This window comes from Macadamia integrifolia, unplaced genomic scaffold (genome assembly GCF_013358625.1).
Source record: "Macadamia integrifolia cultivar HAES 741 unplaced genomic scaffold, SCU_Mint_v3 scaffold810, whole genome shotgun sequence".
NCBI classification, from domain to species: Eukaryota; Viridiplantae; Streptophyta; class Magnoliopsida; order Proteales; family Proteaceae; genus Macadamia; species Macadamia integrifolia.
Window position 1 is genome coordinate 251991 of NW_024870543.1, and position 11407 is coordinate 263397.

An 11407-nucleotide genomic window follows, 5' to 3' on the forward strand; every position below is an offset into this window, starting at 1 on the left:
TAATCCATTTCTTAAACTTAGACCTTTCAGCACTTCTGCTCGAGTCTGTGAGAGGCTCAGGTTTAGGCTCCCTAAGTGCCACGTCTAAGTCAAGAATACCTAAATGCAATTCTAATTCCTCCACCCACTTTTGATAGTTGTTACCAGTGAGCATTGGGATGGAAGATACATAACTTGAGGGAATGACCATCCTACTACAGCAGTAACAACAACACAATACATACCAAATATCAAAATATAAATCATAATATAAAAGCATGTAATACCATCAATATATTTTAAATAAGAGTTACAACTAAAAATGTATCCCCATCCTTTGGGACAAGAATTAGCTGATGCTCTTATATTCTTCTTTTAACTGTGAAAACAACACTAACTTCGGAATTCAATCACCTTTGGGCAAAAGAACTCCAAATTCAATGTCCCTTTCTAAAATGTGGATAATTATCCTCAAATTTTGATGACATAACATTTGGAAAAGTATCACCTTTACTGCTGGGGAAGATACAATCGAACTGAATGTACCACTTTGGTGGGTTTTACTCAGTTCTATCATATCTTTCCTATTGGAGATGTATATCTTTATGTTAAAAACATACATATAAATATGTCACTAGGACAACAATAACCATACAAGAGTCACAACCGCAACTACATTCCTATCCTTTGGGCTAAGAATGCACTGGTCCTCTTGTAAATTCATATTTACTGTGAAAAGAACAATAACTTTTAAAATTCCCTCACCTTTGGGCTTAGGAACCTCTAGGTTACTATCATTTTCTTAACTTTGGTGACATTATCTTTGAGCAAATGTCACCTACATTGCTACCCTGTGAAAAATCATGGAATAATAAGATGTACCACTTTGGTGGATTCCACCTCATCCTTTCATGGTTTCCTAAAAAATTACTTTGCAACTAAGAATGAGTGGAAGCTTACACCCTTTTCCATATTAACATATCTCAATTTAAAAACTTTTCTCAATTTCATGGTAACCAATAACATATATATATTTCAAAGCATTGATTTATGCCCTCTTGTTTCAATGATTGAAACTAAATACAACATAAAATTTTAAATAAACATGGCATATTAAAAATTAGATCATTAAATGTGGCCCGAAACAAGGAATCCAACGCAAATAATAGATTTCAATTTGGCCTTAAAACGAACTTTTAAATGAAATTTAAAGTAGTTTAAATAAAAACCCAAAATGAACAAAAACCAAACAAGCCTTTAAGGTTTTTTTTTTCTCTCTCTCCTTCGGCAGCCTTTTTTCGATGACGCGTGCCGGTGCGTCCGGAGGTTTTCGGTGACTTACGGCATACCACCGCGACCGTCTTCTCATGATCTACAACTTTCGTGAAGAAAGTTTTCCTATACAGGATTTTTAAGTGATGGTAAAATTATGATTTTCATGAATTTTTTTTTATCAAATCAGGTTTTAAGTAATAATCAAAATCCTCATGTACAAGAAAAATTCAATCGATTCTTATCCCATGTGGTCTGCTCTGATATCACTCGTTAGAACTCTTTATGGGTTTGAGTTTGAAACCCTATTGAGGAAACCACACAGGAAAAACAAGAACACGAATCTAATAAAATTATAGAGGATCTAATTGTACCTTTCACCAAGCATGTTGAAGAATATTGATATTGGTCACTCCCACTTTTGCTCTCTTGGCTTGGCTATGGATCTTCTACAGTTCCTTAAACCTCCTTGGTTCTCTCACTTTAGTGGTAAAGTGGGAAAGAGTGAATAATGACTGTAGGGACCCAAAACCTAGTATTTATATAATACTGTCCTGCACCCAAAATCTTAAACCACAATGGGTTGAGCCAGCATATCCCTAAACTTGAGAGTTGACCGAACTGGTTCATATAATTTGACTCTTACCCATTTAATCAACCCGAATAATTAATTTAGCCCATAAATCCAACAAAATTTTATCCAGAAAAATATATACCTTTGGTTGATGATCGGTGGCTGCAGGTAGGGATGTACGCATATAGTGAAGGAAAATATTAAAAAAAGAAAAAAAAGAAAAAAAAGAAGAAAACGAAAGAAAGAAAGAAAGAAAGAAGGATGAAACTGCTTCCATCACAAACGGGTAATTTGGGGATTTAGATCATATTTTAACTGATGTTATCACTTAACAAAGTTTTTTAATGGAAAGGATACGGTTGGTAGAATCTTTAAACTATAAGGGAGGAGAGTGGTATTTATGAAAATATATAGAGGAAGTGGTATTATATCACAGTACTGGAGAGGGGAGTGTAATTTCGTCTAATATAAAATATGAGGCACATGTAATCCAAATGGTTTTAGATTATATATGCTAGAAAAGTATCCCCTTTCCTTTCATAAAAGTAAAGGGTTTGTCTTTTCTTCCATTACCCTCCTTAAGAATCTTAAGTCATTGAAAACGTGATAGAAAAGTAATTTCCATTTTACAATCTGATAGTTAATGAGCCCATTTTCAGTGTCAGATTCAGTGAAAAGAAGGGTGGGTATGAAATTACACCCTCCTTCCTAATTCAGATCGCGACCTCAAAGAAAATCGGGGAAGTTACAATCGATTAAATCGTTTTTCTTTCTTCTCCAATTTTCTTCTCCGCGGGTCTCTCTTGTTTCAGGTTTCATACCCAAAATTTCTTCCACACTTTTCTCTGATTTACGATGAAGCGATAGATCTTTCGATTCTGCCCTGCATCCTTGTACTATACTGGCCGATCGTCCCAAGCAATTTGTAGCATCCGACTTCCATATGCTGTTAATATTTCCCACCGGTGGATCTGAAGAAGGCGGGGACAATCTACCCTAATCGCAAATAGGTATGGTCGATCGTCCCGAGCAAGTTGCAGCTCCAACCTCATTTGCCCTAAAAACGACCTGGTACGGTGCTTATTTTTCTAGATTTAATTTCTCAGTTCTTTGTCCACACATTTGCTAAAGAGTGTTGAGTTTAATAGAAAAGCAAAGTGATTGAAATTGAAATGAAGTAAAATTTGAAGCTTTTTTTTTTTTTTTTGAAATAGAGGTAGAATTACAAATCCGTCATTGTGTTTCATGACACTACTAGAATTACATATCCTTAATTGTGTTTCGTAATCCATGTACTATTACCTAACTGTTGCATTCCTTTTTAATTCTATTGTGGCATTCTGATCCTAATCCATTAATATTTGTTCTTTATTTATTTATTTCCAATTTTCAAACAAGCCCTATGATTCTGTTCATTGGATTCTCTGTTCAACAACTGAACCCACCACTTGTACGATGAAACTCCAGAATCAAATCTATTACAGCCTTGTCAACATTCCTATTCCCCATAACCCTGGCTTGCCCTACTCTATCTTCCCACCACTAATCCCTTGTACCCCAGGTTGAGAAACCCCGAACCCTAGGATATCCTATGCTATGCTACTAATGTGGGTCTATCCATCATTGATGAGCAGGAAAATGTGACTACCTTCTGTCTTCAGTAAAAATGATGAAGGATGTTTTAAAAATGTCAATTGATTATATCTTATAGAGACTTTGTGAATCAACAACATGCAAAGAAAACATAATTAGACAATTATGTGCATTGGGAAAGAATCACTTTAGATAAGAGGCCATTATTTTGCTTCATCAGGTTCATCTGGAAGCCATGAAGTAATAAACCTTTTCTGTGGATCCCCCAAGGAGATTAGATGACCCATGTTTCAACAAATTAGAGCTGTTTCGATAGATGTTTTCTTGGATGTTACCTCAGATCCATAAAAGCTAGATGCTAATGTTTGTCATTGCTCAACTCAATCAACTTTGAATTCTCATGCAGTAATTGTCTTTCCCTCAGTTTTAGTTTTTGTGGTTATATGTTAATATGATTTTTTATTAGCTGTTATAGTAGGCTAGATTGGTGGTGTTAAAGTCCAAACCAAATCGATTGGACTGATCAAAATCGACCCAATAAAACTAGATCGAACTGAACCTGGATCCTGATCGATATAAAAAAGTAAGAAACCAAAAATGAAAAACAACTTGTTTATTATCTCTTATAATTTTTTTTTTTTTTGCAACACCAAAACCAAACCTGACGAAAGATAAGTTGAAACCAATAAAACAAGGATCAAGACCTAAAGCGACTGAAATCAAACTTCAGATTAACGGTTTGGTTTCGGTTTAGACTAGGACTAGAAGAAACCAGTTTAATCCGACCAAGGCCGTGCCGAAATGACAGATTGACACCCATAGGCCAGGTTGAAATCTCGATCTGTTGCAACCATGGGCACCTTTTTTTCTCTGTGGCTACACTGGTTGAAGTTGCAGTAGGAATAGAAATGAAAAATGTTTTCAATGAGAATAGATCAATTGCTTTCGTCATAGAACGGATTCTCAAAGCTGCCATGGCTGGGATCTTGATTTATCTGGTGCTTGCTTAATTGTTAGCAGCTGTTTTTTTGACTCTAGGATGTAAAGCAGTGGAAGGCTTCACTTGGGCACTTAGGGGAAAATATCTCTACTTCTTCTAGGGGTAGATATTATGTGTCTATTAGCGAAAGGAGCTCAAATTGATGCTTTAAAGGATTATTTCTTTTGTAAAGTATTACCAGCATTTACCCATTTATCTTATGTTTACATGATATCCCCTTTTTCCATAGTCCCTCCAGATTGTTCTTTGATTTTTGGAAGATAGGTACTTCATATTGGAATTACACTTTGTTGAAGGATTCTGATTACATATAAATTTTCTAGCACGAGGTGTCTTTTGATATCAAATTGGAATCAGATTGTAGTCACTTGACCCTCATACACCATGTAGGGGTAGATTCCCTTATTGTTCGATTAAAAATAAAAAAGGCCATTTTTTTACTTTGCAAAATAACTAGAACGAGAGCTTTTGGAGCCTCATAGAAGTTGAGGATTAATTTTGGGTTTGTCCAGTTGTAACCCAGCTTGGTTACAAAAGAATTGCCACTGATTTCTCTTTTTCCCTATTAGCCTCGTGTATAATGTCCCTGGGTTGATTGAAATCATGATAACAAAGTAGTTGTCAGTTAACAATCTAAAAGCTGTTGGGCCTCACTTTTTGTGTTAGAGGCCGTCTAAAGAAGGATACGTATGAGATGACACCCTCCTTCCAAATTCAGATTGTCACACCGTCGATAATCAGGGAAGTTACAACCAATTAAACCGTGAAGTGGTTCTATCGAAGATGTTCTTGATGCAATTTTAGTTGTTTGTGAATAATCAGGATAAGAAAAATATCAAGACCTGGGAATTGGATTTCTGAAGACCATTGATGTTGATTGAAATGCAAGGAGGTTCCAGCTAGTTTTGGATTTGATACTCCATTCAAGGTGGTGTTTGTTCAACTTTCACATCTTTAGTTTTTAAATGAACTTTTTAAATTATCTTTAGTGGTATATGACTTCGAACATTAAGTAAAGTACCCTACACATTTTATACTAAAAGTATTGGGTTTGTAACCCAGGTCGGTTATAAAAGTATTGGGTTTGTCTCAATTTTCACATCTTTACTTTCATTTCTCCTACTTTTGTTTTTGTATGGATCCATATAGCTGACCCCATTAAGTTTGGATAACGGTGAGTTTTTTTTTTTTTTTGGTAATAAGAAACCCCTATGTGGCCTTTTACTTGTTACAACTCATGCACTAATGGAGTGAATTGCTCCCTTTTTCAATTGCCAGCCATTCTGGTTAAGCCTTCAATCTTATGCTTTAGTGAATGATCAATATTGGCTGAATTGATATTGTATTATATAGGAAATGTGATGATTGATGCCCGCTTAGCTGGGAAATACTACCATTGTAAGTTTATTTATTTATTTTAACAAGAAACTGAGAAATTTTATTAATTGAAATCAAAGGAAGAGAAACTCCTACATGAGTCAATAGATACAAGGCAATGTGGTGGTCGAAGCCACTAAACACGGGAAATTCCCAAACAAGATGACTACCATTGTAAGTTGACTAGTTCTGATATAGTCCATAGTGTGTTTTTTTGTGCTCTTTTTTCCATATCTGGTCTGGAGCTGCTTAAATTTTTAAAGAGTTCTGCAAGATTGTTACATTGATTGGTAAAGTTTGTAATAAGCAGTTCCAAGTACATAAATGTGCAGTTTTGTGAGGTCTACTATGATCCCCATAGGCACACACGTTTCCAAACCTGTGCTGAATCAGGTGCTAAATATTTAGAACAAATCAATTTGTTCTTTTAGGTTATGTTTTTTACACTTAACTTACTGATATATGTAATGTAGGGAAAAGAAAGGCCATTAACGTCTGTAATTTTTCTGATTTCAAATACTTCACCCAATTAGTTCTACCATTCTTCCCCCCACCCACCCACAATTCAATTTCATTGTTCAGAGTTGTTTTCTTTAGAATGGAGTAATGTTGTCCCTGGTAGGATACAAAATCCACGTAGAAATGTGAGTATTACAAAAAATCATGTAAGATCTGATCAAGACTAGGAATTGTTAGTTATGCTTCAGAATTAATGAACTAGATACGAGAGAACATGGTGTAATTTGAGCCATGACTGAATAATACATAAAAGAACTGTATGGTGGTGCACAATGGGAATGTTGTCGAATTGTTTGGTGTGTTGAACCAACTCACATGTCACATGTATCAAATGCATAGTCTTGAACTTCTAGGTATCGTGATCTGCCTGAATATCTTCTTTACAGATTGAGAAGGAGATGAGAGAACCTTTCAACAGTGTCTTACAAATTAACGAGTCTCAGCTTGAACTAGAGCCTCACCTGATTGTATTCCTCTTGCAAGACCCTTGGTTGATGATTCTAGTGTAGCCTTGAAGTTGCTTTCATTTGATGTTTTGTTTGAGAGTCTTTAGTTCAAATTGATAGAGCACTTGGGGATTCCCCAAGAGTCGATGGTTCGAATCCATCAAGACTCAGTGAATTTTCTTATGTGTAATTTTTAGAATTCTAATGACATGAGTGAAAATGACAATTGTCATGTATGTAACATTGTAGAACACAAAATATTGGAAAAATTATCAAAAAATCATTGGTGCTTATTGTAATTTTTTTTCTTCTATGATAAAAGAGGATCCATCATAGGATCCATAGATTGGCACTTCAATGGTTCCCCCCTAGTCAACACCTCGACACATGTGACAAGTTGAAAAAAAAAAAAAAATAGTATAATGGTGTTTATTTTTTGTTCAATTTCACTATGATAATAGAGGAGGGGTTACACTTGAGTTTTCAAATGGATCAGTTATGCTAATCGACACAGATGCACATGTGATAAGGGGGAAAAAGGACAAAAGAAAATAAATGAGTAAAATTGTTTCCCCCTAAAAAACCAATTGGTGTTTAATAAGGCTACAACATAGCTTGAAAAATTCAATCCTGACTCTGAGTTAGGTTTTGGTCGAGCTAACCATGATCGTCCTGACCATGGGGAGGGGGAAAGGAGATGCAAGGGTGGCAAGGAGCCACTGCCAGAGAGAAGAAGAAGAAAAAGGGTCGTGCTCAACCCGAAGTCTCATCTCTTGCCCTATTCGGCCTTGACTCATAGCTTGAAATTTCTAGCCTTGCCTTGTCCTCAGAGTTGAAATATCTTAGCCTAGGCCTTGTTCGGGCTCAAGGCGGGTCATGGGGGGCTTGATCCAACAGGGCCAAGACTGCACCCTTAGTGTTTATTAATTATTAATTTAACATGATAATATAAGAAGTTAAAGTGTTCCTTTAAATATATATATATATATATATATTGTTGGGATCCTTGTGAACCATTTGATTTCCTCATATATGGATTCAAATCAAGGCAGAGTGGTAGTCTGTAGCGAAAATACCAAAAAAAGTGGTAAGTCTATAGGGCAAATCTATATTGTTGCCATTATGGGTAGGGGTGTCAATCGGTTGGGCCAAGTAGGTCTCTGTCGGACCTAGCGGGCCTATGTCCTCAAACCATGACTTACCTATTTAAGGAATGAATTGATCTCGGTCAATATTGTGTCAGGCTTAGTTGGGTTTCGGGCTTTAATCGAGCCTTAAACAATAAGCAATTTTAAAGAGATATTACACTTAATTACAGTTAATAATTAATAGAAATATCAATATATACCCTATTCTATCCCAAAAAAAAAAAAAAAATCAAAATAACCATATAAACTGTCGGCCCAAATATGTTGGTCCGAGTCCGGCTTGTAAATAGGCTGGGCCGGTCGGGAGACCCATCAGATTTACCCCTTTGCACCTTGTACTATCTATTTATAAAAAGGCCGAGCTTAGCCCTGACATTTTTAATAATCGGGCCAGTCCAGGTCGGGCCATACATGTGTCGGGCTCGGTCGGACTTATCGGTGTAGGCTTGGACTTGAAACCCCTAATTATGGGTGTCGAATTTGAGGCTGCACCGGTAGGCTTGACTGACCCGACACGTTTATGGCCTAAACTGGACTGGCCAATTAATAAACGTGTTGGGTTTAAACCCAACACGTTTATAAACATGGGTTCACAGTGTAGGTAGCTAGCACCTTTGTAGTCCGACCGGGACCAAAGCGTTTATGGCCCGACCTGAATCGACTCATTGTAACTTGACCGAGCCAGACACGTTTATGACCCTCTTAATAGTACATAAAATTCCTATTTTGCCACTGATAGTGCAAGACTAAGAGAGCCAAAACAAAAAATCTCAACTAGATCATATAATGATTATAACCCACCACTTAGAAAGTTCACAATTTCAATTCACTTGATGACTTTAGTAATGTCAATTTTCTAACAAAAAATTTGGTGTTAAGAGACTAATGCCTGTTTTATAATCGCCTGATTAAATCTCGACACCGATCGACCTTATTATAAACCCATGTTCAATGCCTCTCAAAGCTAGGCCTCTATTTACTGAAAATGGATATTCATGGTGCAATGTTTTCAAGTAGTCAAGCCTGACTAGGCCCGATCGAGATCAGCGAGCCCAATGGATTGATAAAAGTGAATGTAGAAGTAAAAGTCTCTTTTTGGGTTAAAGTTTTGATCGTTGGATTGAACCAAATTGATCTGAACCGTTAGATTCAAACTTATTATATTAATTCTAAAATACATTAAGGGAGTGAGAAGAGTATACTTCCTGACAATATACGGTTTTGTTGTCAGGAGCGATGTGGGGAACTGGGATATGTTAACAAAGAGAGGGTATTTTTCTCCCTCTTGCTCATTTCTTCTTCTCTCTTCTTCGTCATCTTCTTCTCCATTTTGCAGATCTCGGTTGCAACTCTTGCTGATAGATCCTTTTGGTGATGCCTTTATCTCTCGCCTCCTCATTTGTCTTTTCCTCTTCTTCATCTTGTTCCCCCTTGCAACATAGTGGTTGGGAATCCTTCTTCCTCATTTCTCTCTCTACCTCATTTCTTTCCTTCTTCTTCATCTATCCTGTCAGATCCTTCTTCATATTGTTTCTCTTGTCCCCTTTCCATATCGTCTTCATCTTCTTCTGAGAACCATCACCCTAAAAATCTTTTATTTTCAAAGAAAAACTCAGACAAGATCAACACAAAATGGCCTATCAAGTTGGACATTCAGTCGAAATTTGCGACAAGGAAGAAGGATTTGAGGGTTCCTATTATGCAGCGAAGGTTATTTCAGTGGAAAAGAACCAACTTTTGGTGGAATAGGAGACATTGTTAACTAATGATGACTCGAGTTGGCTGATAGAGATGGTTTATTCCAGCCAAGGAAGGCCTCGTCCTCTTGAAATCAGAGTCTCTGAGTTCCGTGTGGATGATGAAGTTGATGCTTATGATAATGATGGGTGGTGGGTAGGGAAGATCACCTTGATAGAGTATTCAAAGTATTATGCACCATATGATGGCAGTGGAGGAGGAAATAGAGATGGAGATGCATTTTCTGATGATGAGTGAGTATTATAGATGAAACAAGTATTATATGCATTCCCCTTCTGGAGATGAGATTGGTTACCCCTTTTCTCAGTTGAGGGTTCATCAGCAGTAGAATGGCACCAATTGGGTTTCTTCCAGGTGAAGAAAGGACCGGATATGGAGAGGTGGGGTTGCCTCGGGTCCACATTGGAGTGGAAGAGTGTTTGGGTGAATACCTTAAGTTCGGGTGGGATCGAAAGAGGAAGAAGGAGATGCAGAGGAGGGGACGGAGAGGGGGCTTAAAATTAGGAGCTAGCTCTTTGTTGAGGGCAGGGAATATTCAGGTACGTGAATGTATGTGAACGATCTTGATCCGTGGATATAGTATATATTTTCTTTCTGCTTATTTATAAAATGCCATCTCCACCGACCATGATACTTACAGTTACGTACGTAAATATTCACTCTTTTGGGTGCTATAATTATACGTTTGAAGGGATCTAGTAATAGACCATATGTTTTGCCTATGGTTTACTGCATATTGGTTTACATGTGTTTAGAATTTCAATCCTGATATGAATTCCTGCCTATGGTTTGTGTTTTGGGCAGAGAAAGAATCTCTCTGAGTCTTGTGAACAGTTTTTTTAAGGAGTAGAATATGGTTATGGTTCTTATGGTATGGAACAGTTCTCTTACCCATTAGTTTGGTGGAATACCTACCAATGCCCTTCCTGTTATTACGTTAAGACTGAAATACCTACTGATATAGCCAAAATAACCTCTCGGTGGGGGGTAATGACACGTGTCACTGTTAGGACACGTGTCCCCCATCAGACGAAGGGCCCAAGGAACCACTCACACCCGAGCACGCTCAATCACCGAGGCACGCCCGCAGAATCACGCGGGGTCACGTCGCCTGCATGAGGGGAATATTCTCCCAGATGGTTGGACGTATTCTAGTAGGACTCTAAGAGGGAAGAAGGGGAAAAAACCCTAAGGCCGAAGAGCTATATAAGAAGGCACGGAAGAAAGGGGAAGGTAAGTTCTGAGACCCTCGCCATTACCCACTTATTAAACTGTGCCGCCGACCCTGACTTGAGCGTCGGAGGACTAACCCCGGACAAAGTTCCGGGCCTCCTTCGTCTGTGTTTGTGTAGGTTGGACTAGCGGGGTTTTTGGCAGCAACAGATTGGCGCCGTCTGTGGGAACGACGGTAATGGTGGGGAGAACCTACAACCGAAGAAGGACGAGAGCGACGTCCAACGTAGACATGGGGGAAGAACCTTCAGGGGAGCTTCCTCCCTCGGCCGAGACTGGACGGGAAAGGGGTCATGATGACCGGGAAGTGTCCGTCAGATGCCAGCGGTCGGCTGAATATTCAGTACGGGAAGGCAGCGACCATCAGCCTCCCGCGGCCCAGGAGTACGTGACAAGGCAGCAGTTCGAAGACCTCCAGAACAAATATAACCGGATGGCAGAGACTATGAGGGAGGTCTCCAAAGCTGTCTCCCATAAGACCGGCGGAGCACCCCCGGGGACTCACGTC

The 11407-nt window shown here is 38.2% G+C and overlaps 1 long non-coding RNA gene across 1 annotated transcript; it reads left to right on the forward strand.

Moving 5' to 3' along the window:
• The first annotated feature begins 2470 nt into the window (after nt 1-2470).
• Nucleotides 2471-7059, forward strand: LOC122070030. Its single transcript, XR_006137634.1, has 2 exons — nt 2471-2896; nt 5241-7059. It is a non-coding gene; the product is annotated as an uncharacterized LOC122070030 (long non-coding RNA).
• The last annotated feature ends 4348 nt before the right edge of the window (nt 7060-11407 follow it).